The sequence below is a fragment of the Plectropomus leopardus genome, chromosome 17 (assembly GCF_008729295.1).
Source record: "Plectropomus leopardus isolate mb chromosome 17, YSFRI_Pleo_2.0, whole genome shotgun sequence".
Classification (NCBI taxonomy): Eukaryota; Metazoa; Chordata; class Actinopteri; order Perciformes; family Serranidae; genus Plectropomus; species Plectropomus leopardus.
Genome location: NC_056479.1, coordinates 2,964,282 through 2,983,226, shown reverse-complemented (window position 1 = coordinate 2,983,226; position 18,945 = coordinate 2,964,282). Strand labels below are relative to the sequence as shown.

The 18,945-nt window shown below is 37.2% G+C and overlaps 1 protein-coding gene across 1 annotated transcript in view; it reads right to left on the bottom strand.

Moving 5' to 3' along the window:
- LOC121956082 overlaps positions 1-18,945 on the bottom strand; it is a 99,888-nt gene that overhangs the window by 24,772 nt on the left and 56,171 nt on the right. The gene's annotated exons all lie outside the window — the stretch shown is intronic.

Genomic DNA, 18,945 nt, shown 5'->3' with positions numbered 1-18,945 from the left:
TGAGCCAGGATCAGGTCAGGATTAAGGATTGTGCAGCATTGTATTTATTAATGTTTTATTGTGCACTGTCCCTGACTAAATACATTTACATTACAATACATTACATTACATTGCACCAGATGATAGTCAGCAACAATCATCAGTATCTTAACAAAAAGTGTTCTGTGGTGGACAAGCTATGTAATGAAGAAACTGCTTCAAAATTACCATTAAAAAATATTAAATACAAACGTGTGTGTGTGTGTGTGTGTGTGATAGGTCCACTTCTACATGCAAAGGCATGTCCTGCGCTCTCAGTTCACTATTTTGCACCCTCACTTAAATTTGCTCAGTAGGCGCACGGACTGTGTGGGTGTCTCCATGCACACCTTTTATTTTGGTTCATGTATGTGCAGCAGCTCACTGTGAAAAAGGCTACACAAAGGTGAAAATAGCTTCGATCTGTGGGTGTGGTGAGTATTAAATACTTTCACAGTCGGTCACGTCGCTGGTCTCTTAGCCCTGAAAGAGCTGTGCTAATTGCAATTGAACATCGAAACAACAGCTGACTGAAAGCTTCACACCACCACAAATGTGCAGAGACAGATGGAGTATGATTTCCTATTAGGTAGTTACTACAGTAACAAACCCCTATCATAAAAAGCATAATATCTAGTCTGATGGTGTCTAGACAAAGCGAACAGTAGAATAGTTGAATGTGCAGACATTAAAAAAGCAACACAGAAACATCACAGCTATAAAAGTCACATCTGTATACTATAAAACAATCACACACACACATGCTCATCCACAGGTGACAGGGAACTATACATGGTTCTCCAAGGCTATTAGTAGCATGTTCACACACACACACACACACACACGCTGTTAGACTTAGCTGGTCTTTATGTTTTGTCATACTGAAAGTCTGCCCTTCTCTTATCTGTGTGTGTAGTCTGGTCTGTGCAGTAAGAGGATTGGACGGCACTGACAATCCCCATGATGAGAACTTGCACCTGTATGTGTGTGTGTGTGTCTGTGTGTGACTTACAGATACTCTTGAATGCAATAATAACACAGTTGCCTGAAACCAGCATGACGGAAGCTAATGTGTGTGCGTTTGTGTGTGTGTGTCTGTGTGTATGTGTGTGTTTTGCATGACTCGACAAGCTGTGCAATTTTACAGGGCCTTACTCTCACAGCACACATACACACACACACACACACACACACACACACACACACACACACACACACAGAAGCCGTTGGTTAGTGTTAGTCCACATAATTTAATCAGCTATAAATATCCAACTGTACAACCATTTGGAACAGAAACAGAACTAATCCCCATGAGTCAGGACAGAGAAGGGCAGAGTGACACACACACACACACACACACACACAAAAGTCTGTCTGTTTTTTAAGCATCATGAAATGCCACATGTAGGAAGTAGGAAGTATTTTACTTTTAAAAATAATAAGAATAACAGAGTGACTTTGACCTCTAGCCACCGAATTCAAATCAGTTCATAAGTTACTTTAAGTGGACGTTTGTGCCAAATTTGAAGAAATTCACACATGGCATTCTTGGGATATCTCGTTCACAAGAATCAGATGTACACACAGAAAACCTAAAAAAACATTATTGTACAGTCGTACTGTAAACAGAATCTATGTTTATCTATATATATATATATATATATATATATATTACTCATTTGCTCATGTGTGATGCACTTTTTCTAAAATGTATATTGGTGCTCTAAAATTATTCCATGAAAGATATGAAATTATATTCTGATGATATCCTCAGGCAAGTTTTGTGGTAAATGATACTGATATGTAACTGTACAGCTCAGGAGAAAATAATGGCATTTCTGCAAACCAGTAATGCATGACATTTGCACATTATCACCATTTCTAAAGTGATGCAGTATATAAGCTGACTTTGTCACCAGGCGGTGGAGGGGACGGTGGATAGAGTGACACCTAAGCAAGATGCCTGCTGAGCTGAAGACCACTGTTCAAGTCTAACAAACAACAAAACAAATTTTAATTTAGCAAGTTTTATTGTTGAGTTTCCAGATGCTTTTTAGGCACCAAACTTGGGTGTCTAGTGGTGAACTGTTTGCTGTTTTTCCAGCCAAACTGAGTATTTTAAGCTGAAACATTATCATTTTCTTGGGGTTTGTCCTGCGCTTTTGCAACATGCATTTCAACATAACCACAACATAATAATGTACAAATGTAATAAATCTGTAGTTTGCAGTAACGTACAATGCCAACTTTTTTTTCCTGGTGATTGAGTTGAACTGTAAAGACGTGGACACAAAAGCACAAAAAATAATGTGGAGACCCAGACACATGTAAGAGACAAAGTAACCCAAAAGGTTTGCGTAGACTGGAGATGCATGTGAAATGCAAATAGTGTGTTCAACCACAGCGGGAAGAAACTGGCAGAACCCCAGGCAGCGTTTGCTCAGGGTGGCAAAAATACAAATGAAAGGCCAGAGAGAGGCAGACATAAGGAGACTCTCTGTCTTTTCTGTCTCATCCAAGGCAGTCTCTACAAAGCGCAACTCACACTTCTAGCAGTAATGCATTTGTAAGGTTCTGTAAGAATAAACTGTCAATATAAATTATTTTTTTCTGTCTGTCAAAACTATTTATTCTCATTTTTATTATCAGGTGGTTTCTAATATTTCTTGATGGGACAGCCATGCACTGGAATGGACAGTTGAAGTAACACATAATGAAGAATTCTATTAACCCTTTGAAACCCGAGCAAATTGGTTTGGTGTCTTTCAAAAACATGGACAGAAGGCAATGAGCAACTAAGCAAGAAATTGTGAAAAAATTCGTAAAACGGGTGACAACAGATGACCTGTAAATTGGGTTATTTTATTTTCTATTCTTTTTAATAAGGGGGTATATTATTAGAAAATTGTTGAAAAACTAGAACGTCTAGAGAATTATAACTATCATCATTATACATTTGATTTTATGTTACAGACAAACACATACCACTTTTTTTTACTTATTTTCAGCAATTTGGGGGTTATTTTCTTGTTTGTTACTATATTTTTTGTTGCTAATTTTTGTGTAATATTGCTGTAAGTTCCTTCTCATTTCTTTCTTAATTTTGGGCCACGCTTGATAAATTGCTCATCACCTTCTCCCATGTTTTTGAAAGAAATCAAATCAATTTGTTAATTAGAGAGAAAAGACCTGAAAATAAGCAAACGATTAAAGTAAACGATCGAAGTAAAACAAACAACAAAATGACCCGAATGGTGCAATTTTTTTTTTTTTTTTTTTGTAACATAATTTTAAACATATAATTATAATGATTATAAATATAGATTTCTGGACATTTCCCTGTAGTTTTTTGATAATTTTGTTACCCCTTTACCCTTTACTTTATCAGGTCATTTTGTCAGTCACCTTTGACTGATTTCTTGCAATTTGCAGGACATTTCTTGCGAAGTCGGTCATTGCCTTTTCCCCCATGTTTTTGAAAGAAATTAACCGATTTGCTCTGGTTTCAGAGGGTTAAAACGTTTTTTTACTTATGATATATGAGTGCATTTAGAGTATAAATCCATCATTATAATATTTATAAACGGATTAATAGCAGAACAACAATGTTTATTCATTGTGTTCATACGTTATATAAAGAAAAACAACAAGGCCGAATTACTGTGCAACATTCCTGCATTGAACAGGCTGTTTAAAAATCTGAATACTTCAGCAAAAATCACATCTGACAGGGGAGGGGGCTCTCCATGAGTTTTTTTTTTCCTCAGCGGCAGTTTGTCACTCACAGGGTGAATAATTGATCCATCGATCCTTTCACAGCTGATCAGATGACATGGATGGATAAGAGTGACTGTTCGTATTCCAATAGCGCTCCTAATAACCAGTCCAGCACCAAAAATGTTTATGTACCGGTGGATGATATAGTTGTGGCCATCCGCAACAAATAAATTAATGTGTGGGAAACCCTGTGATTGCAAAGGGCCCAAATGCTGAAACCTCACAACTTAACATGTTTTAACCTGTAGTTTTCAATGTTTCCTAAACACCATCCTCTAACTACATGTCTAAACAACGTCATGACAAAGATCAGACAATGACAAAGAAGCAGATCACCCACAGGACCATGCAGCAGCAGCCTCGCCCACTCAGCTCTTTGGAGGTGTTAATGCTCTCATGAATATCAAATATGAACGTGGTGTTGGTTAAATAGAGGGGAGGTCATCGGCCATCACATGTGACAACATTTGGGCTCAGAGAGTGACTGTCCTCTCAAACAATAGACAAAATGTTTGCATTAACCAAATGGTGTGAAGCCACAGTAGTACATCAGCTATGATGACAGCACACTGGGATAGGATCAGCAGGATGACTGGGAACATTACTGTATTGGGTCAGTGGTTTTACCAGAGAAATATTGAAAGTGACTGCAATATTCATGCATCATCCCTATCGAGACAATCCTATGAAGACTCTATACCTACAGAAACTATACCCATATCATACTAGATTCAACCCTTTGAAAATTTAGCAAAAAGGGGTTTTTTTTTTTTTTTCAAACTTGCCTATTCTCTGTAATTCACTTTTGTTGAACTTTTATGTATTCATTTGTGATTTTATGCAGTTTTATTGCTGCTGTTCCTTGTAAGGTGACCTAGAGAGTCCTAAAAGGCACCCATAAATAAAATGTATTATTACTATTATTTATTATAAGAAGCGATGACTGACTTAGCAAGACATTGTGAAAAATTAATTCAAAGAGTGGTAACAAATGACCTTAAAATTAGTGAATTAGAGAATTTGTTTGTTTTTTAATATGGTGGTGGTGAATTGGGGGGAGGTCAAGGGAAAATGTCCAGAAAATTCTAATTATTAACTATAATTACTTTATTTTCAGCACTTTTGGGTTACTTTTTGTTACTTGACCTAAAATGATTATTATTATTTCTGGGTGTATTATTAGAAAAATTATATTTAAAAAAATTACCAAATGTATATATATATATATGTGTGTGTGTGTGTGTGTGTGTGTGTGTGTGTGTATGTATGTATGTATGTATGTATGTACATATAACACTATATACACACATATAACACACTATACACACACATATAACACACTGTATTTATTTATTTTTTTATTTTCCAGAAAACTCCAGTTGGTATAATTATATATTTGAATTTATGTTACAGGAAAAAAACAAACTCTCATAATTCATTTTCAGCATTGTGCAGAACACTGAGGCCAGTTCAGGTGTGACTGAGGCATATACATGAAACAGTAATCTACCCCTAACAGCATTATCTACGTGTGTTGGTCCAGCTTCAAGTAATAAGATTTAGCACGATTTCAGTGGGACTAACATGTATACGTGTATTCTAAAACTCCAGCTTTAGTTGGACTGATTCAACTTTTTCTAACTTTATATAAACATATTATATATATATATGAAACTACTGATTTTAGTAGTTTAGTAATGAATGGAAAAAAAGAGAAAAGTTCAAAACCAACCTATTTTCTCACCTCATCATGAAGCACGTGTAACTGTTTGTCTTCCAAAAAGTCAGACCTGACAAGTTCTGAAAGTGTGATTGTGCCCTCAGAACAGGGATTTAAGATGTTCTTAGCCAATCCAACAAGCACTTTGTTCGAAGCAGACACAAGCCTAGTCAGACTCTCCACCATGACATGCCCGAGCCAAACCCAGCTCACTCAAGCCTCGTCAATAACAGACCATGATAGCCACAGCAACTGAATTCCCCCAGGGCTTTTTAAGTCCCACTCAGCTTGACCTGACACTCCGCCTGAACTTACTCCACATGATGAGTCATGATTAACAACGGTGTGTGGAGTTCAAAAAGGAATTGGAGCATTTAACAAAAAACAAAGTGAGTTTGGAGTGAGGAAAAACTCTAAAGTAGACAGATTTAGTGCTGAGCCAGCAGAGCTCACAACAAATAATCTTGCAGTGAACCTGCTGAAGTATAAAGCATGAATCGACATATCCACAGGTACTTAGAGGCACTATTTACACTGTAGCTACACATACAGATATTATGCACTAGTCGGGAGTTTCTGAATTTTCGTAACTCTGTACTTCTGTGACTGAGGCGTCCTAAGCAATTTCTGTATGCCTCATCTCCACTGAATGGTTTAGCTTGACTCGACTCGAGTTAGCATCTGCACTTCTTTGAGTGAGGTGTATGACATAGTTTTGCTAGCTGACAATCCTTAAAATTTTGATTGAATTAATTATTTTTTTTTAAAAAATGTGGGTGCTATTGACAGCTGCTTTACTGTTAAAAGTGGCTGACGATACTAAAAAATGTCGGGTTTGTGCATAATGTCTCATGTCACACAAGTGACAATTCTAAAGATGCAATGTGTTAAAGGGATATTTTGCAGATTTTCAACCAGTTTTATAGCATAACATAATGGGTAGTAGGTGTAAATTGCGCAAATTAAAATAGTGGATATAAAATGCGCCTACTGGAAATACGTACATTTAAAAAAAGAAAAAAAAAATCCCATCCCATTTATCACAGAAAAGATTGCAAAACTGCAATGGAAACAATTTTTTGGCTTTTCTAGGTTTCGTGATGCTATGGCTATGTGCTTGTCAGTAAGAACTGTCTCCCTCATGATTGCATCACATAACTCTTCAAAAGTTGATTGGATCATCCGGAAGTTTTGAATCCAAATTTCTCTGTGAAATCATGGACTATCACCTCCTAGAAATCCCTCATACATGGCCACTCCCACGTATAAGGGGCTTGCCTTTCCATTATGGCTCCACAACACGCCTTTTGCTCAAACTACAGATTATACTTCTGCATTTCCATAAACCTCACTAACATGAACACAAGGAGTAAGGACGCTCTCTTAATAAGACCAAATCTGATTTAACGGTAAAACTGAGCAGCGCTGATTAAATATTAACCAAGGTTCCTTAAATGTATTGCCCTTTTTTTCCCACCTAAAAAACTTTAGGAAATATATTTTAGTGCACTCTTTAACTATAATTTAAGAATTTATGAACAGGAAGTGTGTGCCATGCTGTTTCCTATATTGTAAAATTAGAGGCTAAAAGAGATCAAACAGTAAAAGTAAGCAGTCTGATAAAATATAAACCAAGATTCTGTTAGTGAGTTGCATATTTCTCGCCTCAGATGATTTAAGAAACATGTTTAGCTGGCTGTTTAACTGTAATTTAAGATTGTTTGTTACCAATCTGCCACCATATTGTTTCCTGTGGAAAAAAAACTGGCTTGCATTATGTCACCCACCAAGAGGGGTGTTTAATGGTTGTGGTGCAGCGTATTCTGGTAGATGCAGAATTTCTACCTCATGAGCAACTATGTCAACCATGTCAGTTTCCTTATGTTTTCTCCGGTCATGTAGCACCAATTTCAAAAGTATTTGCTTCTTTCTACTACAGAGACAGCCCAGGTTTACCAAAAAAAAAAACCCAAACAAACAAAAAAACATCTTTCCAGCAGTAAAGGACTTCTTTAATTCCCACTCAGCTCAATTAAAACCTAGACCGAGGTAGTGCCAACAAAAGTACTGAGTACTATCCACAACTCCATCTCTCTGGTGTTCTCCAATGTCAGGATTTTTTTTAAAATACCATTTGGTCAAAATAAGTTGTATAGAACGGCTTACTTCTATTTATCTTAAAAAACAAACAAACAATACGATACTTCCAGTTTATGTCAATTTAGTTCAGCGAGTAGTTTTGGCAATACTGTCTCTGATTTATAATGACATTGTACTCATCAAATGAATTGCTAAGAGATGTGGGGCAACATTACAGCACATTAAATCTGCTGCTGAGGCATCGAACACGAGCAGTCAGATGATCAGACAGGTCGGAAACAAACAAACCGTTTATCCAGATTATGTAAACTTCTTAATTTGGAGGTCAAACTGAGTCATCACACCTGAAATGTCATCACACCTGACTGCATGGAAAAACAGTTTACAAAAGTACAGTAGGTGAGTTGAAACAGAGAGATTGTGTGTAAAATTGTCATGGATGTTAATAACAGTTTGGGTAATCATGTAATAAAGCTGCTTTTCATCTTCATTTTCTTCTCTCAAACAGCTTGGGCTGACCAGATGCTCTAATTTCTCTGAACTTCTGATGTTCTGTAGTAATATCACAGTGTTCCCCTAAACACTGTTTTGGTGAGAATGATGTTATCATATATACTGTAAACCAGAACCAGTAAAAATAAGATCCAATTCTTAATAAACCAGATTATCCTTTAATTATCCTTTTTTTTTTATTATCCTTTTCCTATGGATTTTTAAGAAGTATTTGGCATTGACTTAAAAATTTACCTAAAAATGAGGCCTTCTTTGGCATTAAATTGACTTCAATTATTCTTCCAAAAGTCTTAAAAATGCTGACATGGAAAGTAGGATTTTATGCATAGTTTTTTTTCCTGATGTTGCACTATAAAATGTCAATAATTAATAAATTACCAATAATAATAATAGTAATAATAATAATAAGAAGAAGAAGAAGAAGAAGAAGAAGAAGAGAGAAAGAATAATTATTTTTTTGTTAAAGAATTTCCTTTTATTAAACTCATCATGATGGAAATCCAAGCAGCAGAATTTCACATGCAGATTGACAAATACAAAATCGGCAAGAAAACTGGCCATAAATACACAATTTCCCATGTTCATATTTTATGGTACAATAAACATTTGTTCAAATAACTTAAATTTGGTTATTAGAAACTTGGCCATAAACTTATTTCTGTGTGGCATTACAAAAAAAGTCTTGAAAAGTCTTAAATCTACTGTTTTTTGTCAGTCTTTTGTTGGGTGGTGCTAGAAATGCTGCAGACTGTTGATTGGTCAGCAGAGAATCAACTGGACTGAGCTGTGCTGGTTTAACCACTGCTCACAAAGTTTCTCATACATTAGTGAACTATACCTATACAATAAAATGATCTTTGCAGCCTGTAGCATTTCAGTTTACAATTTAATTTTTAGGATATTTCTAGGATTACTGGCGTTTCTAGGAATTTAAGACATTTCTATGATTTTACACTGTTTCTCGGATATACAGACATTTCTAGGATTTTAGTTTCTTTCTAGGACTTTGGGTTGTTTATAGGATTTTAGGACATTTATAGGACTTTAAGACATTTCCAGGATTTTAAGACAAATCTAGGATTTTAGCACATGTTTAGAAATTTAGACGTTTCTAGGATCTTAGGACAGTTCTAAAATTTTAGTACATTAAAACAGAGCTAGGACCTCTTTTTGGGTATGTGGAGGATCCTCCACTAGCCCTTTTTTTTAATAAACTAGCTCTATTTTGATAGTGTTTTATGCACTTTTATGTATACTAACAAAAAATCTCCAGAGTGAATCCCTATTTTTATTGTGAAGTAGAAAAACGGTTGAGGGGCCACCTGGCACCCTATCAGGGGCCAGATTTGGCCTGCGGGCTGTAAATTGAATATTACTGGTCTAAAGGGTCTGAAAATAACAATGCTTGTGGTCAATAGGCACTATACAAACAATTAAATTAATAAAAAACAAGCTTTATACATTAAAATATGTCATGCATGAAAACTGATCTTCATTTAGTTTGCAGTTATGCAGTTCCATGACTTACAGAACATGTTGAAAAAGTGGCATTTGGATGAAGTGAGTGACTCAGTTAATTGAAAATGTGCCTGATATTCAAAAGCAGCGCAGTTCTCAGTTGAACATTCGTTTAAAACCAAAACAAAGCAGAAGTTATAGTACTGCCTCAGCCGTGCAAACCACAGTGCGCTTCAGTTTTATACAACATGTCTGTTGTGTAGGATGTGTTTGATTCAACAGTTGGTAAGAAGCCAGCCGAGGCCTAAAAACCCTCACACCCCCATCCTGACCGCCAAAGTGGACCAGTCCTGTCAGCTTTCATTGTTAGCCCTGAAGACTGAAAGTACCCCATTGATATCCACAGGGGATGAGACACACACATACACAAAATAATCCTACCTTCTCTCATTCACCAAAGCCAGATGTGTGACTCTCTTGGAAGCGAACGGCTCTCTGAAAAGACTGAAGAAAGTGTCTCTGCACTCTAAACTCCTCTTTCTGCAAAGTTAGTCCGCCTCAGCACTGATGGTCCTGCACTCTCTCTGTCACAGTTTTCCCTCTCTTACCGCCTCTCTCCCTCTCTCGCTCTTTGGTTCTCCCTGATGGCAGGACGAGTGTGGGGAGTGGAGAAAGGGTGAGGGACAAGAGGAGAGAGACACAGAGAGAGAGAGAGACAGAGAGAGACTGAGAGAGAGAGAGAGAGAGAGAGAGAGAGAGGGAGGTTGTTGGTGGCTAAAAGCAGCTCCAGGATCCATTCACATGCAAATGGCCCGAGAAGCTTCCACTAATCCCTGAGAGGAGAAGGACTACGCCTCCCCACTTCTCCCCCATCCCTCCTCAACCTCCTCCTCCTCCTCCCCCTCCCCCGTCAGAATCATTTACCCCGCCGTGGCTGAGCTGTCAGTCAGTGGGATGGAGGCACAGAGCAGCTCCAAGTGGCTCTGTGACTGCCCCATAAAACCAATTAGCTGAATTCAAGTGTGATTCCTTAAAGAGACATCATTAGACTGTCTCCTGCACACACACACACACACACACACACACACCTGCCTCCTGTTTTTTATCACTTCCCTAGCTTGACCTTTTCAAATGTCTATTTTTGACTGTTAAACATTTTTGTTATTGGTTTACAATCTCCGAACAGCTTCCTCTTACTATCTGTTGAAAAATATGCTGATAAATTAATCTGGGGCGAGTTCAGTTATTACTGAGAACTCTCAGCCCTGGGTTCTGCCTGCAGGCAACATGTTCAGGCAGTCCTGACCATCTGATTAGTGGAGGTTATTGGGAATGTCTGCAGCCTGAGTAGAAGACCTGCAGACACTCAGTCAGCCCCCCTAGATGCTGCCATGCTAAGACTGCAACAGCTGAGACAAATTCAACCAATCCCTGTGAATCCTGTCCAATCAACACAACTTCTCCCCAAATGTGACTAATCATCACAGTTTCCTGGGAGTTTCACCACTCATCGTGGTCCCTAGCCAAACTCAACAAACTCTTCTCCTTGTTTCTGGTTGTGAGGATGCAAACATGTGCAACATAAACCTCTCACATTTACCAACAAAAATAAACACTAAAGACAGTGAAAAGCAACTCCCTGATGCTCTGAGCAAAAAAACCAAACAAACAAACAAACAAACAAAAACAAAAACCTTGCCAAACACATTTCTGCCTCAAAACATAACCGGAGAGCATAATAAATAATAATTGAATTGTATTAAATTAATAATATGAATTACTTAACCCTGCTTTGCATTCAGGAAGAGGCAGAGACAGAGAGAAATGGGAAAGCGATGTGTCAGGGGAGAGAATTGGGGAAGTGTGACTGTATTTGTAAATTATTTCTTTTATTATGCCATCAGACACTCACGTTCACACTCATATAACTGCTTTTAAGTCAGGAGCACAGCTCGGCGCCGTGAGCAGAAGAATCTTATCTGATTTCCAAAAGTGCACTGTACTGCCAGGTAATCTTATGACTAGAAACATTTTCAAATGACTCACCTACGTTAAAATGGTTTGAAGCAATATCAGGTAATTGATCAACATTTCCAGTTAATTTCACCTCTCCCCTCCAAAAAGCTGCTTTGCCACATCTCATCATAGCATGCATGTACCATCATGCACTGGAACTGTGCTCTCAGTCGAGAAGCAGCAGATCAGCAGCAGCTATTCTCAGAAGATACTTCAGAAATCAAGGATATTTAGAGCCACATTGAGAAAAATGAACCAAAAATATATATGTAATGTGTTTTAAGACGTCACATTATATATTGATATGAGCTAATTACCCACTGAAAATCAATAATCTCACATTTAGTTGAAAAAAGTCTGTCAAAACCATTTTCACTGGGATTCTACATTTAGATTCCTCATCCATTGGAATGGACAGGAAACCAGGAAACCCAGTAAGTATCCTGACTAAAAAAATGCAATTCATTTATGAGAGAATTAAATGTAGAAATCCATCACTACAATATTTTTTGGGGGTGTTAAAAGTATATGGGTTCTGAATGGGTTATCTCTTTGAAAACAGCATTGAAGGCTGGAACGCAGGGACAAATTAGACTAAGAATTTATTTCCAAATGTTGTTGACAATTTTATTTTTAATATTACTATGGCTAACATAGTTTTTAACATAGTTAATAAAACTGTTGGTATAGTCAAAACCTGTTGACTTATTTGTTAAACTCTTTGAAACCTGAGCAAACTGGCTTGGTTTATTTCAAAAACAACAACAAAACAAGAAATGACCAAAGAATTTAGTGAAAAGTGCAAGAAAATGACCTGAAAATTAGTAATAAATAAAGAAATTAAAGTTTGAAAGTTATAAAAACAAAACAAACTAACAACTTGAAAAAAGTGCTTCAAAATTATAATAATTAAGTCACTTAATTTTAAATATGTAATTTTACATATCATTTTACATAATTTTTTCCACTAACTTTTTTTTTTCACCTTAGACATTTTCTCCCTGTTTTGAGGTGTAGGATATTTGTGCCACTCTGAAAACTGGGTGTTTATTTAATCTTTTTCTGACCATAACCAAATAGTTTTGTTGTATTAACCTATCCGCCGACCCCTCTGTATCACGGTACTATGCAAACGGTTGCCCCGGGCAACATAATAGTTATGCCAGGGCTTCTGCCCAGGAGGCATGAATTGCCAAGTGGGGATGAGATCACATTGAGCCTTTGGTAAATAATAGGAGTTGGTTGTGCATACAGAAATATCCTGCCATGTGACCTACATCACTGCTGGAGCTAAAAAATATAAACTATTAGTCAAAATTATTGTTATAATTATCAAAATATTTACCCATTATTAACAGTAAGAAACATTTCCTACAAGTTGAATCTAAATGCACAGTCATGATCTTTAAACACTGATGTTATTTTGCAACTTCTTTGTGACAAGCAGCCTTTACAGTAATCAAGACTGTTAGAATTGTGCAATGTAAAGTTTGTTAGGAAACCCAGAAGACTTCACTGCTGCATGTTCGTGCCACTCAAAAGTTAACCAAGCTGATGAAACTCGGGAACAGGAAATTCAGCTTTACATAGAGAAAACTCAGTAACAGACTCTGAAAAGGCAATGTTTCTCTCTTTGAGGTGACTCAAAAGTATCTCCAGTTGTTATTCTAAACTTTTCCTCATTCCCATGTTAGTAAAAATGTCCCATCTGCAGAGACAAACTGTCAGTGAATTGATTCCAAGTATGACTGTAAGCTGACATATTGTATTCCTCTGTATCATAGAGCTCTATTGTTGTCCAAAACTATTAGAAACAAATCAGTGAGCCACATCGTTGCACTTGCTGACATATTTGTTTTGACTCAGTCCCTCATACACCACCCTGCTGCTGGAAACACTCTCTAGATCACCAAATGTTTTTTTTTGTTTTTTTTTTCCCTAGTTAATCTTATAATAAATTTTTCTCAATCTATCTTCATTGGTTTTATTATTATATTTTCCTTATTTTTATGTCTCATGTGTAACTGTTTTAGTGTTTACATCTGTACTGCCTTATTATCAGCTTGTCAGTCATCTGTAAAGCACTTTGAATCTTTCCTGTATGAAAGGCATCATACAAATAAAGTCTCATTGATTGAAATGTGTATTTATCCACCACTGAAAATAGTCCTAAACAAATGCACTATTTCCACGGGTATGAGCAATTTGTACCTGACAAAAAGTGCCCACTTTCAGCATATTCCTGAACTTTTTGTTTGCTTGTCTATTTATGAACTGTTAATAAGTTGTATGGCTTAAGTAAAAGTGAATGGGCTGAGTGCAGCATAGAGAACTGAGTGACAATGAACCATTCATGCGATTTGTCGATAATTTATAAGAAATAATCAATGCATTGCAGCAAAATTCTATGAGAATTATATACATAACACAGTAGGCTTGGGCAGTGTGTAATATTTCATACCTACTTGCAATTTTACCAGGGTATTCAGTATATGACTGTAAGTGTGCAGCACTAACATGCTATTAATCCCCACAGTCTCTCTGTCATTGCTGGTCACCGGCTGTTTACAGATCTGTAATTTCTCTGTCCACCACTAGGTGTCGCTGTGTCTTTCAGCTCAGCTGGCTGTTCCACCATTAGAGACCAGAGACTGAGCTCTGGTGGTGCGTGCTGTACACTACGAACAATGGGATTAATAGAAAGAGGAGCATCTGTCTTTATGATAGCACTGAAAAACATACCTCTTGGATTTCTAAATACCATGGTATACTGTAATACCGGCCAAGCCTTAAACATAGTGACACAGCATTAAACAAGCTGTAACTGCTGTTATGCTGCCTCATTGTTCTGTATAAAAGGTACTATCACAGAATGGAGGGACAGAATTGTCCCGCCTTTGAGCTGAAGTGTATGATCTACATTCACTCCTGCTTCAAATGAATGCAGTAGACACAAGTATTTATCTCCTCTGGCTCTGATTGGCATTGATGAAAACACAACACACAGGTGAATGTACTACTTTGTGCTCCTTAACTGGCGAGATGCAATGATGGGCCACAACTAACTATTGTCCGTCTCCACCTTGTTAGCACACTAATGTGCAGACAAATTTGGATTTGTCTGCACAGAGTTTAAAAGAGAACACTGAATAATTAAGAGATATATGAGGGGAAGTAACCATCATGAAGTTTTTACAGACCTCTGTCTGTTCTTTCTACTGTGTACCTGTTCTTCTGCCTGTTCGTGACATCAGATGGACAAACCAAAACAACCCACACACACATGCCCATCTTCGGTAGAGCTGTGTAAACTCTGCTCTACTGGCAATGGGAAAGCAGTGTAAAGCCTACTTCTAGCAGTTTTACCTATGATTAAAAAAAAACTGCATGTACGCGCTGATTTTGTTGGAAAAGTGGTATAACAGAGAAGATAAATAATTGCTATTGACATGTTATGCCATTGTTGTTGTTTAAAAAGTGCTTCCAATGCATATGTTATATGTCAAACTAGACACAGACGCTGTTGGGTTAAACGTCAGGCCTGCCACACCTCTTTTGATTCCTCACTGCCGGCATGCTGTCTTAAATCACTGAAGCAACATGATGCCGCCATCATTTGATTCTGAGTCCAAATGTAAAGGCAGTGCACAGACGGCACTACATAGTGGCTCTATAGTGCAATCTCTGTGTAAAAATTATGGTAATTCTTTTTAACAATTATTGAGATAGATAGTTGTTCATTCAACACCACACATCAAATGCTTATTCATAAACTGCCAAAAAAACCAAAACAAATACCAACCCAAAACTACAATATCACCACAATGAATGTGTTAATATTAATCTTCAATGTGAAAAGAATTAGCCTTCCAACAGCCATTTCATTTGTTTGCATTGTAGTTACTACTATTTTTACTAAACTTTGTTCCCTGTGCTAAGACACCCACACACTCACAGCTGACAAGCATGCAAACTAGTTTTCACATGTTCAGATCCTCAAGTGCCAACCCTGAAACATTTTCACCACAGAATAACAAGTGCCTGACCGACAGAGTAAATAAAGCAGCACATTAAAAAGAGTCTGGCTCTGAGGACTGTGGACACGTTAAAAACTGTTTAAAGGGCCTGAAAACAGGAAGGAGAGAGAGCTGTTCTTTACCTGGTGTGGAGACACAGCAGTCAGCAGTGACACACATATACAACTAGGCAGGATGTCATATCACTGCCTGTGTGTGTGTGGAGGGGCGTGGCACTGTGTGTGTGTGTGTGTGTGTGTGTGTGTGTCAGAGGATGATGCATTTCCTGGCCTGTGGGGGAAACTGTTTCCTGGTTAGATCTTCTGCTGGCAGTTTAACTGAACAATAACATACTGTTACATGACAAAAACATTATGTGTGTATCACCATGTGTTTTTATTCCTATTATGTCACTATTTCCATGCAGGAGCCATAAACAACAAGCAGGGGGCAAAATTTAAACTAAACTAAAAAAAAAAAAGGGAACTTATGAAGACCATGGAATTCTTCATAAGACATGACACACGTCACCCCTACTCTCAGTACCACAACATTGTTTTCAGGAAGGTATGAAGAGCATACTCTGGGCACAGATGAAGCTGCAATGCATCAATATTGAAATATAACGCTTTATTTCTTAGAACAACATGCTCCATCATTTTTCCAACCCACTTCTGATAAAACCTGTTATGTTTTCACCAAAACTGTGTGCATGCCACTGTCCAGGTCTAAAACTTTGCTTTCACTCGCCTCTGCAGCAGTTGCTCCTCTACTTCAACAATCTGATTTGATCAGCTCTGATCAATCTCACCACATTCCACTGACTGATCCAGTTCTCCCTCCAGCAACTCAAACTCAACAAACTGCCTCCAAAAACCTCAAAATCAGAGAGGGGATGCAGAATGTTCACAAAAGGACACAAACACACACACACAACCTCCCCATTTGATGTCACTCACCACCACACATAGATCCTCATTCTGTGGGAAAAACTGCACTGCATGTGTGAAAGGAGTTAGGGGAAACTTTGTGGCTCCAGAACGGGCTGTGTGACTCAAGTATTGTCACTTTTCAGCTGTATCTGAAAACTACAGATCTGAAAATGGAAAAAATATGGTGTTAGTCTAAGTTGGACAGATCAAGTGAGTTTCATCCAAAGTAACATTTTAGGGAGGAATAGTAAGACAAAGAGGTAATTTCACATGACAGTGGCCTTCACTCTAGAGGATGACCACTTGATTTGTCTAATTTCTACTTGATTTCTTTATGGCTTGTATAGACCGGAGGTATGCAACTAAAAAGAGCGTCACTCTACATATAGGCAGGTGAGTATTAAGATAAGAAACTATCCTCTAACCCTTTGAAACCTGGAGCAACATTATTTTTCGTGTGCTGCTTTCAGGTGTTTTACACAAGTATTTAAACCTTTGAACCCTGAGCTAATTTCCTGTGATTTCTTTCAAAAACATGGGATAAAGGCAATGGGCAACTTGGTATGAAATGTTTCACAAATTGCCAGTAATTAGAGGATTTAGAAAAATATAAAAAAAAAAATATAAAAAAGCTAGAGAAAGTATACTGATAATAGTAACCATAATTATATATTTAATATTATGTTACAGAATTATTATCATTTTTTAACACTTTTTCCAAGTCTTGTTTGCCTCATTTTAAACTTTAAGAAATTATTTATTTATTTATTTTAAACACATTTTTATTGGCTTTTGGGAGTATGCAAACTGCCACACAGCATAAAAGAAAGACAACAGTAAAATGAAATGAACACATACCCATATGCATACATAATCACATATATAGACACTGACGCACAAACAGAAACATAAAAAAACAAAACAAAAACATGTAGTTGCACAAAATAAAGAAATAAAAGCCAATTGTGATTGGCTATCAAAAGACGCAAGTAGATGAATAAATATGACTTAGTTCATTTGGAGTTATATTAAATAAGGTGGGGGGTTAAAGTTTAGTTAAAATATATTTCATGACAGGATTCCAGATTCTTACAAATTTATCATTTATTTTATTTTTATTTATTTTATATATTTTTAAACTAATTTTCCGGTAATTTTCTGTTATCTTATACTAACTTCTTACTAATTTTTGGGTCAGTTTTTATTTCGACATTCATTGCCTTCCTCCCATGTTTTTTGAAAGAAATCAAACCAATTTGTTCAGGTATCCAAGGGTTAATTTGAGATTAGTTATTTTATTTTTTATACTATTATGTTGCCAATAAATGGACCGTGTCTCAGTTAGCTCCTTTCCTGTTCGTTTTTGCTGCAGTGATAAATGTAAACATACGTTTGTCCTGTTGTGCCCATAAATGACAGCGAGCTGATGGGAGGACTTTGCTAACTGAACACTGAGAGGTGACAGCATTCCTGCATCACCCACATTATATGATTCCCAGACACTTCACATTCCCATCCCACTCCTCCATCCTACACTACAGAAACACAGCTGCTCAATGACTGAACCCTGTGAATATCGTGAGAAAATACTGATCCCCAGAGACTAACATAAAACATTTAACATAATACACCAAATAATGTCCTTCCACTAGTTGTGTCTGTCCTAAACACCACATTGGATACACATGAGAGAGACCTAATATCACCTAATTCAATTCAAGTTTGACACAGTTCAACAAAAACCTGCAGTACTTAGTGCAAAACTATCTTACAATGAAAACACCATTTCACACAATGTTCAACCAACTACTGAGGTCAGTTTAATTTAAATTTTTATGTACTCGTAATTAGACAGGTAAACATGATGGATTCATTATAGGAGTAGATACAAATTAGCTAGTGCTGGCTGATACCATACAATAAGTCAAAGACCAGCCAGCTAAAGGCTTGGGTGGTATCACTGTATTACGGTATATTAAGGCATTTAGAAATCCCGAAAGCATGTTTTTCAATACCGTAATAAATAGCGCTTCTCTTTCTATTAAACTCATGGTATGTAGTGCACAGCATGCACCACCAGAGCTCAGTCTCCAGTCTCTACTGGTGGAACAGGTAGTTGAGCTGAAGGACACAGTGACATCTAGTGGTAGAAGTTACAGGACTTTCAACAGCTGGTGGCCAGCAGGCAGAGAGACTTTGGGGAATAACAGCATGTTTTTTACATCTAACTTGGTGAATTAAGGATTTATTTCGACCAAACCAGAGCTGGTGATTGTTGGAACAGTGGACTTACTGACTAGATTACCAGCAAGAGTAACCAAGATGGTTTGAGTGAGTTTTATTTTGTTTCTGTCCAGTTTGAATAAACTGTGGTTTATGATGAGTTAATAAAGCA